The following is a 23917-nucleotide window of genomic DNA, read 5'->3' as shown; positions in this document are numbered from 1 at the left end:
GAACGAATAACTAAGACTATGGGAATTTATAAATAATCAAACATCTAAATTATGATCAACAGATAATTGGAATAATGCACTAAATTCTTAGTATATTAAATTGGAGTCAGATTATAATTTAAACACAGAGATCAAAGAAATTGATTTAATCATGATATGGAATTATTCTTCTAGAAGCGCAGAGGAAGGAACGAACACGAGTCCCCTTCAACCACTCCACTTCTATCCGTCATTGGGCTAGTCACGGTACAACATTTTGTTTCACCAGCACCATCATCGTGAGGAGCTCTCTTTAGTCTGTGGCTCAGAAGCCACAGACTAAAAAGGGAAGTCTGCAAGTTTCCTTAGAAGTGCGTAACGCTGCACAGGGAAGGAAATGACATGCCGTTTCTTTTATGAACAGTGCACGTACATTTGGATGATCCTTAAAGTGTAAACATAACATTATTAACTGTCGCACACTAGAACGCCCGCAGCAGATGTCACTACTCATCATTGATTGACGAAGCGCTGCACCTGCACGCTGGCAGTGCCGCAGGGGGTTTCTAAGTATGCAGAAGGTTGACATCTCCCTAATCACAGGATCTTTGTCCTACATCTACCATACGAAATGCTCCACTTATTATTGGTTCCGAACAGTACGCGGGTATCTTAGAAAGCAAAGACATCGATCAACTCGGATGAACGGCTATTGCTCGCAAAAATTGGTGTTTAATTTTCGAACGCACACTTAAAAACGGCTTTCATGCATGACCTACCGCAAAGAGGCGTCTGATAAGGTCTTGTGCTCGCGTGTTTGCATAAGTAATGCCGCCGCATAGTATTCGAGTTTCATCTGAAGCTCTCCCTTTCAGTATTTCCCTAAAATCAACTAATTTAAGGTACCATGTATTTACTTGCTACTCTATAACAATGCATGTTGCATAATGCCTAACAGTTATTCATTCCAAACCGTTCCGATCAACGGCAAATATTAACCATAGATATTCTCCCACCTGACCCTAATTACAGACTTTAATTAGGATACGGGAATACGCTATTTTACGATTTTTAAATCTTACGGTAGGACACCACATTAATATATCTCTGGAGAATAAATCCTGGTCATATAGCGTAGCTCACATATTTGTTGCTAAGCAGATCGTAAGTGTGTGTGTGGTCGAATGGCAGCAGTAATGCTTATTATGGTACAGCATTTGTTTTGATCTAAAGCTTTGTGCTTTAAAGGTCACGTTCTTCCTGATACTATTTTTTAAACCCTAGTTAGTGTGTAATGTTGCTATAATAGAATAAATAATACCTGTAAAATGATAAAGCACAAAGTTCACTGCCAGGCGATATATTTTCTTCAATAGAATTCCTCTTTAAAAGCCTACAACGAACGGCCGGTTTGGACTACAGCCCTCTATTTCCTGCTTTAATGACGTCAGTAAAACAGTTCCTTGACTAAACTCTGCACACAGGAATACGTCAGTCACCAGCTTTGGCTCTAACGGCTCTGCTAAGCTAAGCTGCTATCGAATCACAGCACACTAAAAACAAACTACACAATCAGAACTTGTTACGTATTTCTGAAGGAGGGACTTCACATAACAAGGAAAATATTAGCCTGTTTTGAGGACAGTGAAAACAGCGCTATACAGATAAATCTCGGTCAACTTCTCATCGAAGCTGGGTTGCGTTGAACATCCTTATCTTTATTTATCTGGATTACCGTCTCCTAAGGTAAGCTCTCTTTTTCATTATACTGGATTAGGTGATTGCATGCTTTTACAACCGAAGATGGCAAGGATCACGTCTTACAGCGTGACATGGAGACGGAGCTGTGGTTGCATCAGTTTAAACCATTTATAAGCGCACTGTGCGTTGCTTGCGCCGCAGGAACCCAGTGCAAGCGCATGGGTAGGCTAGCGGATGTCTGGACACTGTAGAAGACATAATGTGACTGCTAGCTTTAAAATTCACAGCACATAATTCCAATTTAAAGTGCCGTTGAACGTTGGCAATGGATGGTCCGCCCGAAATGGCGGTGCACCAGCTGTAACTACAGATGATAAACAGTTCATTCTGGTTTTAACATAGAACCCAATGGAAATAATGTCCGTTTTATATTTGTTTGAGTGGTGTAATGTTTGTATCTATTGTTGTTCGATTATCTTATGTGTATTAACTATTTAATTTTAATCATCATAGGCTGTTTTAATGAATTCCAACATGACAGGATAAATGGAATGTGTCTGAAATAACACGTCATAAGTTTAGTTTACTTTAAAACGAATTTTGTTTCATATTACTTGTTTATTCTATGTTTTGTTTAAAGCCCGGAATACACCGCAAGATTTTGGCACTCATACAAGATCGTAGCAGCAAACACACTGTGCGGTGATCATGCTGAATTTCTGAAAACTATTGGAAGCTATCTTGGACACAAGACTGGGAAGACGTCCGTCTTTGAACCTCTCCCATTGTACGACACTGTACCACTGACAAAGAGGCACGATCACAGAAATCATGCAGTTAATCCTGGGCTTAAGGTTATGAATCTAGACAGACCCGGCGCCAGACACAAATTCACGGACGGGCATTTCATTTTTCAGGGGGGGCACAAATGAGATCAACCTCATTGCAATGCATAATATCATTAATTATGAATTAAATGGACAAAAAGCGAGGAAGAACTAACATACCTCTCCATTAACGAAATACAACGGAGAAGTCGTAAAGATTGGACCAGCCTACTGAAGCAGTCTAAACGCAAATAAAACACGTCGCAGGGCTCGACATCAACGCTTGTCAGCTTAATATCAGAGACAAGTTGATTTTTTAAAAGGCCAAGTGAAAGAGAATTTTACTTGCCCGACCGAACAAGTAGCCTAGTCTGATTAAAAACGGCAATAACAATCACCAAAACACGATAATGATTCTGCATCCTTTAGTCTCAATGGCGACAGAAAGTGCATAATGTAATAACGAAAAGTTAAACAAATAAGCGCAGCAAACACAAAGTGTGTTAACAAAGTGGGTTAAACATACTGCGGTAAAAATGTGGAGTTTTTAATAACATGATACAGTTTAGCAGCATCACATCACAGTTGAAAATGTGACAGATTTCATGACAACGACAAACAAGTAATTAATATTAACCCACTTACATTTTAGACGCAATGTTGACTGTGTTTTTGTTGTTTCAGCAGCGAAAATAGTTGAAAGATAACAGCAGAACTATAACGTGTCAGTCTCACTACAAATCGTGTCTTAACGTTAAGCGGTGGGGCACGCTTAGCAAACAACCAAACATTTCCACGCTCACTATTGACAAACCAATCAAATACGTTTAAAATAAATATTTTTTTAAATCAGACCAAACACATTTTATTTTTTATTCAGGAGTTATATATGTCCAAAACAATAACTTTTAATTAATAACAGTAGCCTATTGATTAAAACATGGAGCTGATGAACAGGTGAAGGGAGACCGCAGGCTCGTCCAGGGCGGGCACTGGTGACTCACAGGGCAGGCCCGGCCCCCTAAAGCCCGCCCATGGCGCCGGGACTGAATCTAGATAACTTTACAAGGAATTTGTCTGGAATAAGATGAGTACATTCCACTTACTCTGCATCTTCAATGAAATAGCAAAACGTATATCACCTTTCCATATAACTATAATACACTGCCTGCAAGGATTTAAACCGTCATAACAGCGCGGCCGCATACATGAGGCAAGCTATTTTAAAACGATATACATGTTTTTAACATTGACTCTAATGGACATGCAGATCTATAAGTGCTTCATTTCCAGATGCCTGTATTACCATCAGGGCTCTTTATTGATGTCCAGGAACTCGAATTGCAATATAAACGGCTTCAAGGATCTGAATATGCAAAATTGCTAAATGCACAAGGAGTAAGCTTTTGTTCGTGTTGTGCCATGCGCACATGCTGCATGCACGTGGGTTGTCACAATTCATGTCTGTGGTCATGTATGGAGGAGGATCTTCATTAAAACAAATAATTCAGTTCTTCGTAAGTGCATGTCATGTAAGAGTGTTAACACATAAATGTCACGTTAATCATGCTATCATGGTTAGTCAAAGTTTAAGCTGTAAACTGTCATCTAGAAGGCTATAACTCTCAGAAGTATATCCATCTATCATCTGTACAACCCTACTGATAGCACTTATCAGTTTTTGGGGGTCTTAATTTACATCGTAAACCAAGATTTTTATAACCATCTGTGTGTCATTGCAAAGCAGGCAAGATAAGGCAACGGATCCAAATGCAATGGTTTATTTCTTAAAACCCAAAAGTGCACAAAGCAGAACAGGAACGAAGACCAGAATACAGGACTCAAAATGCATGACAGCAAATAATACTCGACAAAGGACAACTGAAACACAAGGACTGTACATAAACATGTGGGTAAACAACATATCAAGATACACCTGGTAAACCATCTACAACAGGACCAATGAACTACAAGACTACAGACATGGACGACATGACAGAACTTCAAATAAGAGTACAAGACCAGGGAAGCACAAGATGTGACGCGGACACCGTGCAATCTTTTATTGTCATCAGTCAGATTTGTTTGTTCCATCTAATCTTCTTCCTACTTTATAATGAGAATACAAAAGCATGCATAAATCAATCTTCTCTCTTCATCAGGAGCAGCACTCCCAATTTCACCGTAAGAGGTATGCGGCCTCTTAGCTCTCAAGCCTAACGTGGCTTTATCTTCCGGCCTATGCGGCCTCTCTGCTCTCAAGCCTAATGTGGCTTCAATTCCGGCCAAGTGGCCCCTCTGTTCTCAAGCCTAACGTGTTTTAGTTTCCGGCCAAGCGGCCTCTCTGCTCTCAAGCCTAATGTGGTTTTATTTTCGGCCTACACGGCCTCTCAGCTATCAAGCCTAATGAGGCTTTATTTTCGGCCAAGCGGCCCCTTAGCTCTCAAGCCTAACGTGGCTTTATTTTCAGGCCAAGCGGCCTAACTGCTCCAAGCCTAAGTGGCTTTATTTCCGGCCTTCGCAGCCCCTCTGCTCCCAAGCCTAACGTGGCTTAATTTTCGGCCTACACAGTCTCTCAGCTATCAAGCCTAACAAGGCTTTATTTTCAGGTCAAGTGGCCTCTTAGCTCTCAAGCCTAACGTGGCTTTATCTTCTGGCCTACGCTGCCTCTCTGCTCTGAAGCCTAACGTGGCTTAATTTACCGGCCAAGCAGCCTCTCTGTTCTCAAGCCTAACGTGGCTTTAGTTTCGGCCAAGCGGCCTCTCTGCTCTCAAGCCAATGTGGATTTATTTTCCGGCCTACGCGGCCTCAGCCCTGAAACCTGACATGGCAGCCTTCCACGGCTATCCTCTACTGTTGACGTTATGGTCACTATCGGCGGACAGTTAAGGACTATTCTCCTTATATCACTATGTTCTAGGAACTTCCAAGAAACATTCCAACTGATGGGTGTCCATCATCTTCATCAAATCTGTGGGGATAGACTCCGCCCCTGCCTTCATCTTCAGGCAGGAACTGCATGAATCCACCATCCCCGGATTCAAACTACGGACGGGGTCTACGCCAAAGAACTATATCATTCCACCCTTAAACATTGCTGTTTATCACTGTTAAATAAATTCAAATGAACTGTTAATCTGTCTCCTGAGATTTTCTGGTAGAACAAAGAAATTTATAACAGGTTTGTAGCAACATGAGAGAGAGAGAGAGAGAGAGAGAGAGAGAGAGAGAGAGTAAATGATGACAGAACTTTCATTTTTGGGTGAATTATGTCTTTAACTTACTGTAATTTCACAAACCTGAAGTCAGACCACTTGGTTTTTTCTTAAAATTTTGAAATTATAGAACAAATGTAATTATGATATTTACATTATAGAACAAACAAACAAACCCAATTTAAAACAAAAACTTCACCTGATGCTACAAGTATAATGCATCTTTGATTATTGTGTTTAAAATACACTTGTTGCCTCTAATTTCAAATAGCTTCAAATTGTTTTAAGGCTATTTAAGTCGGTTAACAAGTAAATAAACATCTTATTTATGTACTTTTTCTTTTGCCTAAAGAAAAAGAATCTGCCAATTTGCTTTACTAATTTATCACAAATGATATACATCATCATTACACAATAGTAACCCTGCAGTCACAAAATATCCTGGCTAATGTTCAACCCAGCACTGGGTCAAAAATGGGACAAAATAACATAGCATTTTGGTTTAAACCCGCCAGGAATAGGTTAAATTCCAACCCAACGGTTTGGGTTTTCCCTTTTTGATCCAACACTTGGTTGACAGAAACCCAACATTTTTTATATTATATAGAATACATAAATTATCAAATTTTTATTTTTGTCTGAAATAGTGAAAGTGTTATCTAGCCCCAGTCTGCTCTAGAGCGACCGAGAGCTGTCGTATGATGCTCTCAGTCGCATTGCCGAAATGGCCGGTCAAGGTAATCGAAGCATTCAGGAGATGTTTCTTGTCTACCTCCTTCATGTCCACAAGACACGGCCAAAAATAGCATTACTGGACCACCAGAGTGGACATCGCACGTCCAATGGCTCGTGCGGTGATCATGGATGCTCTCAACGCCAGGTCAATACACCGCCAGATCGTGACCTCCCCTGTGCAGAACCTTCAGTGCTTTTGCCTGGTGAACCTTCAGCAACGCCACGGCGTGCATGGCAGAGACCGCCTCCCCACAGCCCAGAGGGCACATGAGGGAAGGGTGGCTGGTCGTTTGGGAGCAGCGTTACCCTTAGCGGCCTCACCGTCAAGAGAGATGAGAGGTGATGGCTTAACGGGCGGGTTAAGGAGGAAAACGGGTTTTCCACGACCACACCAACCATCATGAACCCCGGGAAAGAAAGGTACGGGAGGTTAGGGCTGCGCAGATTTTGCAGACTCGAGTACCAATCAAAAGGTGGAACGGCTGGGGAGATGGCGACTGAGACAACTCTGAACCAACCGCTGCCACCACCCGAGCGAACGTGGCCATTACAAGGAAAATAGACGGCCCCCTCCATGAACCCAGCCTCAACGTGCACAGTCAGGCATTAGAGACGGAGATCGTGCCAGGACCTCCGAAACGCACGGCAAAATGACATCTTTAAAAAGACGCACTTGCCGTGACATGAGAGAATGGCTGTCTTTAAAAAGACACAAATTCAACTCGTACTGCTCTTTTAGGGAAATCACTCTTTAATGCTGTGCTGAGTTGATGAAGCACACAGGGGAGAGCAACGCACACACTCAAACTCAAGTTCAAAGTGAAAGTAAAGAGGTGGAATTCTGCGAGCCTCCGCTTAAATGCTATCTCTGCTTCTCAATAGCAGTTGATCTACCGGCTTTCGAAGCAAAAAAAAGTATTTTGGTATCTGCACCTGCCTCTCGTTAAATACTTGCGCGGCGCCGGCAGATGCAAATACCTGCATGCCAATTTTATTGTTTTTTTAATAGTTTCTCGAAGCGGATAGGTCCCCACGAAGTGGTTCCCAATTCGTCGTCACAACGTGACGTCTTAGTGACCAACTGAAAGGGAACTAGCAAATGGCTTTTGGTCAATACCGCTGTGATGGAGCGCATAGCTACCATCACGGTAGCGGAGCGCTACCTACCATAAGGTAAAGACTGAGTATGTTACCTTTATATGTTGGTATAGTGTGTTTATGTATTTCGTTAACCATCATACTGTTTCTAATCCTTTGTTAATTATATTCATCAATACACTCAGTTATCCCGTAACTTTTGTGTGCACATTTTTGACATCTAACACTACAATGATTCATATGCTATAGCTACAGCCATTTATACATCTCTTACTGTTCAATTCATGCCATTCACTTCACAACAATAGCTGATCACAATAACTACGCAAAACATGTTTTTATTAATTATGTGTCTGTTTATTTAGTTTAAAAGGTAACAGAGTTTCAACGTACCATCATTGTGTCTTACCAGCATATCACGTTTGGTCTGTTTAAAGGGAAGTTTGCTGCAATTGGCAGGTTCAAATAGCTTGAAATTACGCTATAACTTCTGGGTCAACAGGAAGTGACCCAGAGTTTGATTTATTCATTTAATTTAATTTATTAGCTGTAAATATATATTGTGGCTTTGCCAAATATGAGCTTGCATTATAAAAATAATGGTCTGCAATTTTCTAGCTTTGTATATTTAGTATTTTGGCTGTTGTTAAGGTTTTATTGTTTGCTCACCTGAGGCACCCCTGTATTGTATTATGTGTTGGTATGTGCCAATTTCAGAGGTGTGTTTCAGGTCTATATCTAGACGAACAGTGTCAGTCTTTGAGAGGTGAAGACATAAGTCTGTTGTAGGCTCTTAAAAGTGATTTCTTTTTAAGCTCTGTTTCTAAGCAGCTGCAAAAAAGTTTTTTTTTACTCTCATGTCAATTTACTTTCTTACTCAATAGTTTTTTTCTTCTTTAATGTTGATGATTTTTATTGCCTTTATTTGGCCTGAATTGGGGTAAATAAAAAAATCCCATCTTTTCAAACTCATCCGACTTCTCTTGAGTGTTTACATCTGCTCACAACTTCTCAGTCACATTTACCCACAACAACCGCTGACAGAGACAAGTCAAGAATAAACTGCGTTTACTGTTAACAATAAATCATATTGTTACTGTAAGCTGCCACATGGATATTTAAACAGCTCAGTGGTATTCCAGAGTGTGATGATGGATATATTAAAAGACTTACCGGTAGAGATTTATATAGATGACATCTTAATAGTATCCGATGAGACGCAACACACAAAAACAGTTGAAACGGCGCTGAAGAGACATTAACATTAAAAAAATGTGAGTTAATGATAGAGATGGTTGAATTTCTAGGAATTTGGATCTCAGCGGGTAATCGTGGAATTACCCAAACAATGAAGGAACGTATTAATGACATTAATTGATAACCATTTGGATCTATTTCAAGATTCACTTCTAAATCTTTTTCATCTGATCTTCTCTCTAGCTGTCCTGAGTCTAAAGGGGATCGCACACCGCCCGCGCAGCTCAGCGCCGCGCCTAGGAGAACTCGGAGGTATTGTAAACTGGAAGTGCACATTAAATAGCGCGAGCTTCGTCAGATAGCGTCTACTTCAAAATGTAAAATATACGTTAGCAGTCAATGTTAATCATTAATGATGTGGGACACATATGATGTTATTTAATGTTAAACTATGTGAGTGGCGCGACAAGGAATTTAAACACCGGCGCCGGTGTGCGTATACTCATAGAAAACAATGTGTTCGATTGCGCGGCGCTGAGCTGCGCGGCCAGTGTGCGATCCCCTTAAGATTGCCGTCTGTAATTTGCGCAACGCATAATTTGCTTCTTCTGTCCATTGCAATTTGTTCCCTTTAATGGCCACATATATTGGCTTTGCCATTTGGCTAAACTTCGAAATTACATCCCTTACATAGTTTAACAAACCCATTATCTGTTGAACGTGTCTCACGGTCGTCGGTGTCTTAATAGCCAGAAATTTAAAAAACAGCATGCCTATAAGAATTCTAACTGGAAATTGGGAAACGCATGAATTAAAATTTCTCCCTGTAGAAAAAAGCTTGTCGGCGCTGGCAAAAAGATACCCAGAATTACAGGGTCTAGCGAGAGGAAAGCAGATTTTTGTAAATTCGGACGAACTGGTAATGGAACATCTGACTACGAATAAAGTGAAAGATGCAAAAGCATTTAACTCTCGATGGCAGAGATGGGAAAATATACTCTTAGATCCAAATTTAAAAATCAGGAATAAAGAAAAGCGAAAATGACAAAAAGCAGAGATGGAGCTATTAAAGGGAATTGTGGTTTATACCGACGGATCAAAAACTTCAAAAGACGAAGACACGCATTGGGTGTAGTGTTCTCATGCAGTGTGTTGAAACTCTGACTAAATACCAAGTTAAACCACAGCCAATGAAGACAGAGTCTTAGTAAGGTTGATCATTTACTGTCACTCTATTTTCATCAACATGTTGCGGTGAAAACTGTAATAAAACAATACAACAATATTCAATGTACATGTCTCAATCAATCATACAATTATAAATGTCTCAACAATGTGAACAATCACAGCTGTTCTCACTGTAGTAGCAGCTATAATGGCTATTAGCATCACTGTTAGTGTCACGAGGATAGGATAGGAAGAAAAGTTCCGCCCGGACCAATTTACGAAAACACCGTCACTTCCGGGTAACCCCAGGGAAACCCCAAATCAGCGTAACCTGTAGCAGGTGTATCAAACAACATGGCGATCGCTGGTTGGGTGAATTGGATGCCGTGGTGAGGATTAAAGCGGCTTACAGAAACAGGAAGTGCGGTTGTCTTTGGGCTAACGAACGTACAGGCGGGACGATATACTGGAATACTGCAGCAGGGGTTTACAGGCAGCGGCATTGAGCGTCTTCGCTTTGCGAATAGGACGATTGAGACAAGCTCTAGAACAGGTTTGATGCAAATTAATGAAGTTGATGTGAAGTATACTTACCGGTGGTGTGTGCTTGCACTGAAGGTTGCTGTGAAGCATTGAAGTTGAGACGGAGTGAAAGCGTGTCGTTTGAGGAGCGCTGAATGAAGGAGGAGGAGGATGAAGGACGACTGAATTGTGAGTAAAGTGGAGTACACGTCTTGTCACCTTGTTACCTGTACAACCGAGCGTAAACGTTGTCTTGGAGTGTGTTTATACTGAAGGTTGCTGGAAACATTGATGTTGAGCCAGAGTGAAAGCGTCTCTCTCTTTGAAATCTCAGAGGAGTGCTGAAAGGAAGAAAGAAGAGGATTAAGAGCATCTGGACAGTGAGTAAAGTGGAGTACATTGTCATTCACCCGTGTAAACAAATGTGTAACGGTGTTTGGGAGTGTGTACAGCTGTCCAGCGGCCTCATCATGGAGAAACGGGTAAAGTGAGGCAGCCGGGTGTTGTGGACGGTCACCCGCCATCAGTGGATCATTGTCTGTGCAAGCAACCGAATTCCCCTCCAGGGCCTACCGCCATTTGGGAGTGCAGTGTGGCCCTTATTAAAGTCACTGAAGTGTGTGTAGTGCAGTGGGGTGAGTTTACCTGATGAGAAAAAAGAAATAATAGAAAATGAACTAAGTAGACAGATTGTGAAAATATCCAACTGGTTTTTTCAAAATAAGTTGTTTTTACATTTAGGGAAAACTGAAGTTATTTTATTTGGTTCTGCGGCTAAATTGAGGAAAAGTTCCAAATTAGAAGTAAGGGTTGGAGAGGTGATTCTTACCTCTAAGCAGGAAGTTAAATATTTAGGATGTATGTTGGATAATACGTTGACAGGGGAAAGTATGGCTGTTTTAGCACATTCTAAAGTATGTAATAGAATAAAATTTTTAGCAAGACAGGCTGTTTACTTAGATAAACAAACTTTAAAAATGTTAGCTGGGGCATTAGTACAATCATATTTTGATTATGCGGCAACTTTTTGGTATAGTGGCTCCACGAAACGAGTTAAGAGTAAATTACAGACTGCTCAAAATAAGTTGTGTAGAATTATTCTGAGGCTTCATCCACAAAGACATCTGACTAATAGTCATTTTAAGGAAATAGGGTTTTTAAAGGTGGAAAAAAGGGTAACTTTTCTTAAATTGAAGATGGTACACAAAATATTACAGAGAAATGTTCCAAAATACTTTTATGATTACTATGTGTTTGTAAGAGATGTTCATGGTTTTTCTACAAGGGCTAGGATAAATAATATATATTTGTGTCGGTTTAAAAGTTTAAGTGGGAAAAATTCTTTTTTGTATTCTAGCGCAGCTGCTTGGAATGAATTGCCTGACTGTTTAAAACAAATTAAGGAACAAGGTCTTTTTAAAAGAGAGGTTAAGGAATGGCTATTTAATTAGGTTTTTAAATAGAATATTATATGAAATGTTGATGTGCTGGTGTTGATTTCATTCCCATTATGAACTGTTTGTCCATTCTTGAATATATGAGGACCACAATGGAAATAAGCCTGAGGCTTTTTGTGTATTTTTATCCTCGACAGTTTATTTTAAGATGTGTATGAACAGGTCTTTTGGGCTTGATTGTATCTGTTTTAACTTTTATTGTCAAATAAAAACAAACAAACAAACAAACAAACCTTTGACGTGTGTACACCTAAAGCTTTTGCAGTGTTGTGCCGTGTCCTTTGTTGTCTGCACTCGCCCCCTCAGGCAGAGAGGAGTCCGGTAGGAGAAGGCGTGAACTGCCGCAGGCGACGGCCATCTAATACCTATCTGCCCGTCCGTAACGCCGACCCCAGGCAGGAACCTGACGAAAGAACAGTGAGAACATCAGTAAAGGTACTGTGGGAAAGGCTGTATTGTTGAGAAGAGAAATCAGTGGAAGTGGCTGTGGTGTGTTGTGCTGCGTTGTGAGGTGAGCCTGGTGGCCCCTGCTATCTCCCAGATTTCTGCCTTACTCCCAGAAAGGACGAAGGCATCTGTGCCATCTTGCCGCACGTACCTGTGGTGTGTAGCCGCCTGGAGCCACAAACCTAGACCTCGCCGGCCATCAGCGGCCCCCCACACAGCAGCTGGAAGTGGTACAATCCCTTCCTTGCCTTGGAACAACGACGAGAGGTGACGTATGGTTTCTATACATACTCGCTAAGATCCATATGCGAGCCTAGTGCTATTCACCCCACTTAAGTCCTGTATGTCCCTGAAAGTGAAGCAATAGAGAGCAAACCTAGAACACTTACCTGAGAGAACGAGTTCAGTATCACTTACCCCGCTGAGGCCCTGTACGACCTTAAAGGTGAAGCAGTAGAAAGGAAACCTAGAACACTTACCTGAGAGAACGAGTTCAGTATCACTTACCCCGCTGAGGCCCTGTACGACCTTAAAGGTGAAGCAGTAGAAAGCAAACCTAGAACACATACCTGAGAGAACGAGTTCAGTATCACTTCCTGCTCTGCTACTGTTCGGACGCTTTTGCTTACTGCTCTGCGCTTTGCTCTATCGCTTTTATATTTTATCTTATAATTTTAACTTCAGCAAATCAGTATAGTGCTCAAACAACAAAGCTTGGCATCAACGTCAATTTACAAACTTTCGGGACTGGAGGATTACAAAAAAGTGGAATTTTTCATCCGTCTAGCCTCCCACCGCCATCAGCTTACATTCCAGAAGGAAAAACACAGCTGCCTTCATTCAAAAGGATAAGAAAAAGGAATGCCTCATCAACAATCTACTTGCTGCACAAACTGCCACAGACTTTTACAAAGGATTGCTGTTCTTGAAACAAAGTTACTTACAGGACTACCAAACCAGACGGAACACACAACAGAGCTTCGTCATCATGGACGCCCTCAGCAAACAGCCGGTGAGTCCCATAAATCTAATGATCAACACACTAATCAATGGTACAAACAGGGAGCAAGACCCAAAATCACTCAAGAAATCAGACTGTCACGAGCATCACATTTTGCCGCAATAGCTTCCTCTACGCCAGATACAGCTAGGACAAGGATTGCAAACACTGACTTTCTACCACCACCTATACATCTTGAGAACAGATTTGAAGTATTAATGAATATGAGTGAGGAATCCCCAAATGTGATAAATGTGACTAAACACCGATCAAATCAGCCAGCAGCTAACACTGATGCTAACTGCCGCTCAAGATCGAGCAGACAGCGGCACTCAGCGCAGAGCGCATCCGAGCCCAGAACTCTGATATTGGGTGACTCAATAATCAGAAACTATAGCAACAGAGACTCAACTACGTGCTGCCTTCCACAAGCAACCGTTTCTGATGTAAACAGGGAACTTAAGAACATTCTGATGAAACATAAGACTGTAAATCGAGTTGTCATTCATGTAGGGAAGAATGATATTCACAAAGAGCAATCTGAACTCCTTAAGAGGGATTTCAACAAACTTTTTGAAACACTCAGAACAGTAAAAGCTCAGCCGTTCATCAGTGGACCACTTCCAGCAAGAGGAACAAATAGGTTTTCACGTTTGCTTGGACTTAATACATGGCTGCAAAAAACCTGCAACATAAAAGGATTGAACTTTATCAACAACTTCAATCTTTTCTGGAGTCGGAGACAACTATTTAAACAGGATGGCATCCACCCAAACAGGCTGGGTGCAAGAGTTCTAAAGGACAACATCTATTTCTCCCTTCATCATCCTTCAGCAGTGTGTGCCAATCCACTCAACCTGAATGGCACACACACACCTGGACAGAGTATGAATGACCACAGGACTTCTTTCCAGCACCTGAATGGACATAATGTTGACATATCCCACAAGGACAGAGATAACACCACTCAGCCACAACAACCACTGCTTATGGACACAATCTCAGCTGAGTCATGCCCACAGAGCTTACTACAGTCAGACTGTGTCAGATTAGAACGGCTCCAAGATTCAGCACCCAAGGACGACTTTCTGGAAAACAGCCAGGGAAACCAGGACAACATATCACAGCCTCCGGTCACATCAGAACAACAGGACTCTTCACTAGATATGTCATTCCTCTCTCCAGCATCCCCGCTTTTGACCTTCTCCGGAAAAATGGAGGAACTGGTTTATGCTGGAACTAAACTATCCCACTCTATTGCTGCAAGCCCACAGATTTCAACCAGAAAACAGCAAGCCCCAAAACCCCCAAAGCCAGTGGGCCCAGTTCCCCCTCCTCGTCCTGTGAGAGCTCTTCGGTCTCTGACACAACGCCAAGGCACCCACCCTCCTCCATCTGCTGTAGGTGAACCAAAAACAACTGATAATGGCTCTCAGTGATGTGTGTCGGGTTCCTGCTATGAGAATACTAATACTTTTATCAAATGTTTACAAAAGCAGGAACTCAGTGTGCCTAATATCTTTCTCTATTTCTGTTTTAGTACATGATAGAAAGTGTAAGGCTAGATCAAATCGTGTGGCAAATCAATCTAATCTGCTGCCTGTGACTTGTCAAACTAAGATCTCTGTTAGGGAAAAAAATTGTACTATTAAGTTAGCACTTTTAAATATCTGTTCACTTAAAAACAAATCACTTCTAGTCAGCGACTTAATAGCCACAAACAACCTGGATTTTATGTTTCTAAATGAAACATGGCTAGAAGAAAGCTACAGTGCAACAGTCCTTAATGAAACAGCCCCTCCTAACTTTACCTATTTGAGTTTCTGCAGAACTGCTAGGAGGGGTGGAGGTATTGCTGCTCTTTTTAAAGATGTCTATCAATGTAAGCAAGTGTCATTTGGGAATTACCCGTCTTTTGAACATCTAGGTATTGTGTTGAAAGGTACTCCACACATTCTACTGATCATTATTTACAGGCCCCCAAAATACTCTCCAGCATTTGTTGAGGACTTTACAGAACTGTTATCAACGATTTCCTCAGAGTTTGACTGTTTTGCTATTGCTGGAGATTTTAACATTCACATAGATAAGCCAGAAAGCATTATGACAAAAGATGTCACAGCTGTTTTAAATACTTTTGATCTGACTCAACATGTACATGGACCCACACACAATCGTGGACACACTCTAGATTTAATTATCAGTAAGGGTGTAAACATTTCATCAGTTGTTATTAAGGATGTAGCACTGTCTGATCATTTCTGTATTTTCTTTGATATATTAATCTCTCCTACTATTGAAACTAGATCTGTGTCTGTCAAAAAGAGATCCTTAAATGAGAACACCAGTGTGCTATTTATGAAGGCTATATCTTTAACACCAAGCATATCTGCAGACTCTGTTGATTTTCTCCTTGATTCCTTTAATTCGAAAGTTAAGAGTGTAATCGATGATATTGCTCCTGTAAAAGTCAGGAAGAAGAATGGCAGGCAAAAATCACCTTGGAGAAACTCAACAGAGGTGCAGAATATGAAGAGACAATGCAGAAAAGCTGAGCGCATGTGGCGGAAGACAAAACTTGTAGTCCATTATAATATCTATAAAGACAGCCTTCGTGCTTTCAGTGTGGAACTAGGCAAAGCTAGACAGACTTTCTTTTCAAATATTATAAACAAAAACATAAATAACACACGCACTCTTTTTGCTACTATAGAGAGACTAACAACCCCCCCAAGTCACATTCCAAGTGAAATGCTCTCAGACAGCAAATGTAGTGAGTTTGCTAACTTCTTCTCTGAGAAAATCAATAATATCAGAAAGGTGATCAGCACATCCTTGAGCTGCGCCGGGGTCAGACAAATCAGACCACAACATCAGAAAGTAGTTACGATGTCTGATTTCGAAGCAGTTGATGGTAAAATTTTGGAAGAAACAGTACAGCATCTTAAAACATCAACCTGTGCCCTTGACACACTCCCAACATCTTTTTTCAAAAGTGTCTTTAACTGTTTAGAAGCAGATCTCCTAAAAGTGGTAAATTCATCACTTCACTCTGGGACTTTTCCAAAGTCCCTTAAAACTGCAGTTGTTAAGCCCCTCCTGAAAAAGAGCAACCTAGATAACACTGTATTGAGCAACTACAGACCAATCTCAAATCTTCCTTTCATAGGCAAGATCATTGAAAAAGTTGTTTTCAATCAGCTGAACAAATTCTTAATTTCTAATGGTTACTTTGACATTTTTCAATCTGGTTTCAGACCACACCACAGTACAGAGACAGCGCTCATAAAGATAATAAATGATATTCGCCTCAACACAGACACAGGCAAACTATCAGTGCTGGTGCTACTCGACCTCAGTGCTGCTTTTGACACTGTCGATCACAACATACTTCTTGACAGGCTGGAAAACTGGGTCGGACTTTCTGGGGTGGTCCTGAAATGGTTCAAGTCATACTTAGAAGGGAGAGGTTATTATTAGGGATGCACCGAATCCAGATTTTTTAGGTTCGGCCGAATCCCGAATCCACCGTTTAAGATTCGGCCGAATCCGAAACCGAATACCGAATCCTACTCGCATCCTTATGCATTAACACAGTAAAACACATTAATGAAGTAAACAACGTCCACAGCAGTGTATTTTTCATTTTATTTAATTTTAACTTTACATTATGCCAGGATGACAAGTTGGAAAAACTATTTTGACAATTACCATAAGCCTATGCATAATGAAAGCGACACGCTCGTTTTTCAATAAGCAAGCAGCTCCGCGCTGAAAACTATATTTAACTTTGAGTGAGAATCTCCGCTCATCAATGTCAGTTTTCACACGGCCGTCCAATTACAGTGGAGGAGGGGCGGGACATTACCACAGCAACCAACCGGCTCACAGCTGAAGCGTCACAGCTACCAAGCGCTCGGCTGAAAAACAGCTGGCATTTGGCGTCCTCAAGGCGTTTTCAGTCGTGTTTAAAAGTTTTAGTGTGTCCAGCCCCTAAGGCTCACCGAAAGAAAAAGCTCATCTCCACATCAGCACCCGATGTGTGTAATCAACGGCCGCGTGACGTCAAACAGCGTAGCGCAAGCCTAGGGTTCGGTTCGGTGGAAAAAAAATCTAGGATTCGGCCGAACCCGAACCCCGTCAAAAAGCCCAGTATTCGGCCGAATCCGAATCCGAATCCTGGATTCGGTGCATCCCTAGTTATTATGTAAGTATAGGTGGCCATAAATCTGAGTGGACATCCATGACATGCGGAGTCCCGCAAGGCTCAATTCTTGCGCCACTCCTGTTCAACCTGTATATGCTCCCACTAAGCCAAATAATGAGAGAGAACAAAATTGCCTATCACAGTTATGCAGACGACACCCAGATCTACTTAGCTCTATCCCCTAACGACTATAGCCCCATTGACTCCCTGTGCAAATGCATTGACAAAGTTAACAGTTGGATGTGCCAAAACTTTCTTCAGTTAAACAAAGAGAAAACTGAAGTCATTGCGTTTGGAAACAAAGATGAAGTTCTCAAGGTGAATGCATACCTTGACGCTAGGGGTCAAACAACTAAAAATCAAGTCAGGAATCTTGGTGTGATTCTGGAGTCTGACCTTAGTTTCAGCAGTCATGTCAAAGCAATAACTAAATCAGCATACTATCATCTCAAAAATATCGCAAGAATTAGATGCTTTGTTTCCAGACAAGACTTAGAGAAACTTGTGCATGCTTTCATCACCAGCAGGGTGGATTATTGTAATGGCCTCCTCACTGGCCTTCCCAAAAAGACCATTAGACAGCTCCAGCTCATTCAGAACGCTGCTGCCAGGATTCTGAGCAGAACCAGAAAATATGAACATATCACACCAGTCCTCAGGTCGCTACACTGGCTACCAGTTACATTTAGGATTGATTTTAAAGTATTATTAATGGCATATAAATCACTCAGTGGACTAGGACCTCAATACATTGCTGATATGCTCATTGAATACAAACCTATCAGATCACTCAGATCATTAGGATCACATCAGCTAGAAATACCAAGGGTTCACTCAAAGCAAGGAGAGTCAGCTTTTAGCTATTATGCCAGTCGCAGCTGGAACCAGCTTCCAGAAGAGATCAGATGTGCTCCAACAGTAGCCACATTCAAATCCAGACTCAAAACACATCTGTTTAGCTATGCATTTACTGAATGAGCACTATGCTGCGTCCAAACTGATTGCACTATATTTTATATGCACTATTTTAATTCTTTTCATTTCTCTTGTTTTTATTCTTATTTTTAACTGTTTTATACTTTTATTCCTGTTTTATTCTTTTTCACACATTTAAACAGTTTTTATTAAAATCACATTTATTTTCTTTTAATTGATATTTTAAATTCATGTATCTTTGATTTTTGTTTTCTCATTTCTATGTAAAGCACTTTGAATGACCTTTGTGTATGAAATGTGCTATACAAATAAACTTTGCCTTGCCTTGCCTTGCCTTGCCTTACCCCACTGAAGTCCTGTACGACCTTAAAGGTGAAGCAGTAGAGAGAGCAAACCTAGAACACTTACCTGAGAGAGCGAGTTCAGTATCACTTACCTCGCTGAAGTCCTGTACGACCTTAAAGGTGAAGCAGTAGAGAGAGCAAACCTAGAACACTTACCTGAGAGAGCGAGTCTTGCTGAAGTCCTGTACGACCTTAAAGGTGGAGTAGTATTTTTTTTTTCAATTCAATTTTATTTATATAGCGCTTTACACAATAGTTAATTGTTTCAAAGCAGCTTTACATTAATAGAAGTGTCACAGGGTGACTATTATAGGGCGGAACCAAAAGCGGCCGAGATTGGTTCCGCCCGAAGATGGTTTCCGCCCGGACCTCATTTTCCAAACACCTTCACTTCCTGGTTTCTGAGGCAACACAATCAGGGGTTTAGGAGCAACAGGTGTGCGGATTAAAAGTGGTAACTTGTGATTGGAGGATGTATGAAGAGGAGACATATAAATAGGCCCATAGAAACACAGGATGAGGGCGGTTGACTTTGGGCAGATGCAGTTCCGCCTAGGGCGGTTGATTTCGGGGCGAGCTCCTTTCCGCCAAGGGCGGACCAGAACTCACACTTCCTTTGAAGAGCCGGAAGGCGCCGTTGATCCGGGGATCGCTTAAAGCAAGTGGAAAGAGTGCGGTAGCCAAAAGAGGCGAAAAGGGAGGAGTTGTGGCTATTAAAGGAGCACCACGGAAAAAGTGCTTGTCACTACGTGTGTTGTGCGGTGTGTGGTCACGGAAAAGAAAGAAAAAAAGGTCACGGTGTGGAAAGAACGGAGGTCTGGGCAAAGCCTGTATAAGAAGAAACAGAGGTTGTATTACTGGGAGAAGAAAGCATCAATAATACAAGTCACTGGACTGAGTAAGTGAAGAACGGTCACTGTTATGATGCGGATGTGCTTTCATGTCGTGCCCTTGTGGGAATAGTAATTTCGGAGAGCACTTATTGGAGTTGTCGTCGAGGGTGATCTACAGTGGAGAACCAGCTGTGAACAGGAACAAGAACAGCAGAGTGTCATCAAGGAACATGAGTAACAAACTACGTTTATTATAAAGTATTAAAGAGCCACACAGATCTAAAATCGAAACTAACCTTTATTGCAGTGTGTCGTGTAGCTGTCCATCAATGTAAACAACGTGTAAAGTAGTTGAACCAAAAAGTGCACGATTAATAAAGTTATTGGCTTCTAAAGCAGGGAGTCGACTCTGAATCGCTGAAACGAGTCGTTATAGGGAGTGAGTCTTCTTCCTGATATTATCCACGTCACACGAACTTATCCACGTCACATGAGATACTAATCTCCGCCTACAGCCTTGCCTGCGGGAGAAACGAAAACTATGACCCGCCCACAGCTAGCTAGTGTGTGAGTGTAAACATCAGCTCACGCTGTTTACAGCTTTTGTTGTTTTCACTACCAAAGGAGACTTTTTCAAGGAGGGATATTCTAAACGTGTCTGGCTGTGAAGAATCAGTGGTTAAAATTAATTTTTAACGGAGGGATTTAGACGTTTGGCAATGCAAGATGGTTCAGTACCCACTTTATTTGGAACAACATGCGTCTCCTAACCACAACCTGTAAGTATGATTATAGCTACATACTTGCTTAAATGAGTGTAAAATGTCTATAGTCGTTTTATTGCTTGGATTAATGATGAATGATATCGTTGTTTAAACTCTAACTTATATACTGTCAGAGCCACGATAGCAAGCAGTTTTGCTATGACCCGGTTAGTTTAGATAAATGCTTAAATGAGTGTAAAATTGTTAGTTTCAATCGTCGTTTGTATTGTTTGGATTTATGATGAATGATGTTGTGTGTTTAAACTGTTAATTTACTGTCAGAGAGTCACGTTAGCAAACGGCTAACGCATGCTTATTTACGGTTTTGCTATGACCCGGTTAGTTTAGATAAATGCTTAAATGAGTGTAAAATTGTTAGTTTCAATCGTTGTTTGTATTGTTTGGATTAATGATGAATGATGTTGTGTGTTTAAACTGTTAATTTATTGTCAGAGAGTCACGTTAGCAAACGGCTAATGCATGCTTATTTACGGTTTTGCTATGACCCGGTTACTTTAGATAAATGCTTAAATAAATGTAGTTTCAATCGCCGTTTTTATTGCTTGGATTAATGATGAATGATGTGTATTGATGTTGACAATGTCTTCTCAGTAAATCATGTTAGCACGAGGTCAATACATGTTGCACTGTTGTTGGTCTGTGAGACTGACTGTGATCTGTGCATTGTGTGCAAAGGCAAGGTCAAAAAACACTGTAATTTTCTCAAAATATAAATTAAAAATTTCCCATTTCTCAGAGATCCCCAAACGATTCGTGTGAAGCCATTCAACGACTCAGCCTGCCTAAACCCCACCTTTCAGTAGCCTACTCTGCTCTGATTGGTCAACTGACAGAGTGCATGCGTTTAAACCTGTTGTCCGGGACTTATAAATAGTGATAGGATGCTTAAAATTGTCATCTTACTGGCTCTTTAAGAAGAGTGCATTACCTGACGTTTGTTGTGAGTTGATGATCAGCGTTCGGCCCCACCGTGGAGAGAAGCATGGGCGAGCCGGGGAGTAGCACTGGAAGGCTACAGTGTCACGAAGTATTGCAAATTACACGTGAGTAACATCATAGATTGTATTTCGTAGTGTGGAGCAGAAAGTATATTACCTGACATTGTGTTGTGAGTCTAGCACACCGAGTTGCGGCCCCACAGTGGAGAGAAGCGTGGGTGAGCCGAGGAATACGATTAAGAGTAAACACAGGAGGTCCCGTGTCCATCCTTTAGGCACTTTTTCCCCTCCACCAAGAATAACCCCCAACCAACCACACGGGGGGCCCGGGTCGAGTTCTGGCTCAGTCCGTAGTTCACTAAAAGTGTGTGGAGTGTCGTGGGTGAGTCCTTGTCTTCATTGTGTGTGCATGCACCTAAAGCTTGCAGTGTCGTGCTGTGCTTATGTTGACAGAAGCCACTTCGAGGCCAGAGGAGACGTGAGGAGATCACAGTACGTTGAGCCTGGTGGAGCGTGGGTTGAAGGAATTTGCAAATAGGATTTCCTGAGTATAAAGTGATGGATCCTTTCCTGGCTCGGAAAGCGGGTAGTGGTGAAGCGTATCTATCTACCAGTGTGAGTAACCCGCCTTGTAAATATTGCTCTTGGATGAAGGGTTATTGGTATAACGTCTGCATATAGTAACCATCCTTGTGTGGAGCCTCTTCAAAGGTTTGCACCTGCTCAGTATCTCCGGAACCGTGAGTGGAGGAGTAAGGGAAGTGTTCAACTCTGCACATCCATACCCGACGTCCCCTCGACACACCGGGAGCCGCAGGTCGGCCGCAGGTTCCCCCTGTCCATCTGGAGGCCCGTAAGTCAAATGCACACTGTGTTCAAACACCACCCTGTAAGTCCACTGCCCCAGAGTGAAGGTTGTATGGAAAGACCATTGTAGTTGAGCAAGAAAGTCATAGTCTCAGTCTTGTGTAATACTTACCTCTGGTTACAGCATGACAACGCTAGCTATTTTGTTGGCGGAGAATTGGCTTAAATGAAGCAAAGGAGAGGTGAATCCATGTGCATAAGGTGGTTTATTTGTAAAATCCCAAATGGCCAGCAAACATATCCAGTAGGGCAAATCCACACAACATAATCCAAAAACAGGCAATGTTTAGGTGTAGTGGAGGACTTTTATTATGCTTTTATTTTCATATTATTCATCCTATTTTTCATTTTTTAAATTACAATCATAAGCTCATAAATCGTGATTCATATGGAGATCATCTTTTTCTGCTAACGTACAGAATTATGCTATTTCTGTCTTTTGAGCAAAGTACAATGTCCAAGGACTTAAACATCATGTACTGAGAACAAGACATACGTTGTATGATTTCACTAGATTTGTGTTTAACTGTTTATGTTCTTAATCACTGACAGCTGAAGGCTATCTTCTAAATGACGTAGAAACGGATGATTGTACGTATTTCAGCATCTTACTATAAATGTGTGTTCAACCTTGTGATCGGGGCTCTTGGGTTTAGACTTCTAGCACCAGGGAGTGAGAGCCTATTCTGCAGAATATATAAAATTCAGACAAAGAAAATTCTGTCGACAGTGTGTCTGTGTGATCCTTGACTTTGACTCTTAGTGAGTATTATTTGATGCGGCTAAAATTCCACAACAATAATGGCGACGAGGATGCGGATTCCACAGCTGAAGACTCCAGAAGGTTTGGGAGAGACTGACTGATCACCCCTGAGACGAGAGGTCTCGGGCTCCGTACCCCAGGCCTAAGGGAAGGGAGAGTCTCAACCATTTCTGGAGTCAAAGCTGACGGAATCTGGAAAAGAACCGTTGTGGTGGCATCTGAATAGATAATACGGTAAGCGTTATTTCGTTCATGACCATGGGTCAGGGTAATTCGAAAGGGAGTACAAAGTCAATGGATCTGGAAAATGGTGTGTATGCTCGAGTGATCAAATCAAAGGGCACGGGGGCGTTGGAAAGCGTAAAATCTGGGAGAAAAGGTATGATTTTCCTCCTAAAGGAACACTGAGTGTAAAAGCACTCATTTTATTAAGGGAAAAATCATTGCGGATGGCAGAGAAATGAGAGCACAGAGTAAGATAAAGACCAAGGACGAACTGACTCAGACTAGGTCAGAGCTAAACATTAAGCAAATGTTTTCCTACATCAGATTCATTACATGATGAACCTAACTTTCTGTTTTTTCCTCCTCCCTATGCACCTGCACGTACCCCACCTGGGGAACATTTCCAATACACAAGGGTACCGCTTCTGGACGATGACCTCCAACCCCCTCCACAACGTTGCCCTCCACCCCCACCTGCTCAACAAATCGCACAGATACAACGACCAGCTCAACAAGCCGCACAGATACAAAAGCCAGCACGACAAGCACTACCTGATTGCACCCCCGCCACCGCCGATGCAAGAACTGCCACGTGGACCAGAATCAGAACAAAGATGATGTTCAGATAAAGAAGGAACGGGAGGCAAGGCCTAAGGAAACAGCAGAGATGCCGT

The 23917-nt window shown here is 41.7% G+C and overlaps 1 long non-coding RNA gene across 1 annotated transcript in view; it reads right to left on the bottom strand.

Moving 5' to 3' along the window:
• Positions 1-23917, bottom strand: part of LOC141353140 (uncharacterized) — a 238177-nt gene that overhangs the window by 176538 nt on the left and 37722 nt on the right. The gene's annotated exons all lie outside the window — the stretch shown is intronic.

The sequence above is a fragment of the Misgurnus anguillicaudatus genome, chromosome 21 (genome assembly GCF_027580225.2).
Source record: "Misgurnus anguillicaudatus chromosome 21, ASM2758022v2, whole genome shotgun sequence".
Lineage (NCBI taxonomy): Eukaryota > Metazoa > Chordata > Actinopteri > Cypriniformes > Cobitidae > Misgurnus > Misgurnus anguillicaudatus.
The sequence above is the reverse complement of the archived record's forward strand: the minus strand, read 5'-3'. Positions and strand labels throughout refer to the sequence as shown.